At 55.6% G+C, this 2392-nt stretch overlaps 1 protein-coding gene across 1 annotated transcript in view; it reads right to left on the bottom strand.

The window, feature by feature from the left end:
* Window positions 1-2392, bottom strand: part of MRPL21 (mitochondrial ribosomal protein L21) — a 7538-nt gene that overhangs the window by 2104 nt on the left and 3042 nt on the right. The gene's annotated exons all lie outside the window — the stretch shown is intronic.

The raw sequence follows: 2392 nt of genomic DNA, 5'->3' as shown, positions 1-2392 counted from the left end.
CCAGCCCCCTCTCTCTAGCTGCTACCTGAAAACAAGGCGGTCTGGAGCACGCGCTGGAGGACCAGCTTCCTGCCTGCACAACTCCTCCTCTCCGGACGGTAAGTGCCTCTGGACAGACTAAAGCTTGGGGACACGTGGTTTTAAGCAACAGCCACAACGGAGGAGGAGGAAGAGGCACTCTTTCACGCAGCATCCCTGCAGAACACCATTCAAAGCTTGTTAGCACACCCGCTTCGGTGCCAGAAGACATTTAAAGAACAGTTTTCTGACGAATGACTCTGTCTGCAGTTAAGGGGGGGCAGAAGGAGAAGCCCATCCAGCCAAACTGTTCCAGCAAGATCACGAGGAGGCCAAAGGCTTTGAGACATTGACCATCTCTCTTAACATTCACCCTCTGGGGTGTAATATGTACCAGAGATTGGATCCTTGCGGGAGGAGGGAAGGACAGCCAGAGGAGAAAGCTGACACGTCTGCATTCAGTGACCAGCCCAGAAGAAAAGAGACATAAGATAATCTGGATTTTAAGAGCCCACTGGGTGAGCCTGACACCCAGCTAAGGGATGTTCTCCAGATCCGGCCCCGATAGCACTAAAATACACAGCAAGCCTTGCAGCGCGAGGAAGGACACCAAAAACCCAACTGCCCTGGGGGCTGGCCACGTCTTCCCGCGCCAACCAGGGAGCTGCCCTTGCTGGGTCTAACCCCTGCCCGCTGAAGGCAAAGGGGGAGCTCAAGTCCCACCGCCTCCTCACAGGCTGGGGCTCTAACGGCACGCGAGAAAGCCACCGGTGGTGATCACATGGGAAAACTGGAGAGCAGCCAGGCCAGATACAGTGACCTGGTCACTGAAATCTCTCGGCTGCTCTCAGCAGAGCCTGGGCCTGCAGGAGCACAGCCGAGCGGTCCCTCATACAGCCCTACCCGCTGCCCTTGGGTAGTGCCCAGCCAAAGGGAGAAACATGGGCACAGATCTGTAGATAAGTGTGCGTGTCTGCATTGCTCACAGATGCTGAGATGCTTTCCAGCAAATCTTTACGGGGATTGTCGGGACAATCGAGTACCCGAGCGTGGCTTCACTCTGCAGGTCAAGGTTCAAGGCCATCGGGCCCCGACGAGTCCTTCTCTGTGGGACAAAGCACCAAGACCTGCTGGTTGAAAGGCTGAGGCAGAGCAGAGACCAGCTCGCTGGGGAAGCACTTATGAACAGAAAAGTTCTCAGCAACTCGAGCCCAAGGAAAAAAAAAAAAACAAAAAAAACTGTGTCGAATGTTTTAGGTATGACTGGAATGTCCATACAAATAAAAAGGGGGTCACACATTTCCCAGAGACCGACAATCAGCCTCCTGCTCTCCGCAGCGGAGTGCTTCTGACAAGGCACACCTACCCGCCTTTCGCAGGAGGCAAGAACAATGCACACGGAAACAGCAGGCCTCAGTTGGGCTGAAAGCTGTTGTCATCAAGCAGCGAGACAGATCCAGGCAGCCTACAAGCCCCCAGGGCCGTAACTCTTCAGAGGTAATAATTCCAGCTGACAAGCTCGCTCCCTGCAGAAGGTAACTGCGTCCCAGCCTGGCTGCCTGGGAGGAGGAGCGCTCCGGGACCCTTCCTCATTTCCACTGGAGACACAGCAGAGATGGGCAGGAGAGGGCATGGTTTGCCCAGAGAAAATCCCATCTGCTCTACTTTGTCTAGAATCAGCTGAGCTTTGTGACAGAGGCGTTTCACCAGGGCCTTTTTTTTTTGCTGAGGGGCTCAGTTGGTCTGTAACCCTAACCCAAACCAGCTGAGGCTCTCAGCTGGTCCGTAACCCTAACCCAAACCAGCTGAGGGTCTCAGCTGGTCCGTAACCCTAACCCAAACCAGCTGAGGGTCTCAGCTGGTGGCCTGAAACGCAAACCTGCCCAGGGCTATGCTCCCTTCTGACCACAGCCCGACAAGTGCAGGACTCCTGCGCGACACGGCTCCGAGTACAGCCGCGTCCCGCCCGCCGCCCTCGTGCCAGCCGACCCGACGGCAAGTTACTTGGACAAATGCAAACGCCAGCGGATTCCAGAGCAGAAGCCAGCTACAAGTTCCCAGAATAGCCTCTGCCACGCAGATGTGTTTTGTTGCACTGCTGAAGGCTTTAAGAGTGTCATCTTGGGAGGTATCTGCCTGCTACAGAAAATGAAAACATGACCCTCTCTCCAAAACAGGCCAAGTCCCTGCCCGCCGGCGAGCGGGAACAGGGAGCGCAGCCACGAGGAGCTGCCTTATGCAGACACGGGTGCGAGCACCCACCGAAGAGCTTATCCTAAAACAGAAGAACAAACCCCTTTTCGTCCACATCCAGCTTCTCACCCCTCCACAGCGTCTGTGGTTTACACGCAACTGGGACGTCTGGGAGAGAACG

Source organism: Eurypyga helias, unplaced genomic scaffold (assembly GCF_000690775.1).
Source record: "Eurypyga helias isolate BGI_N326 unplaced genomic scaffold, ASM69077v1 scaffold7461, whole genome shotgun sequence".
Classification (NCBI taxonomy): domain Eukaryota; kingdom Metazoa; phylum Chordata; class Aves; order Eurypygiformes; family Eurypygidae; genus Eurypyga; species Eurypyga helias.
The sequence above is the reverse complement of the archived record's forward strand: the minus strand, read 5'-3'. Positions and strand labels throughout refer to the sequence as shown.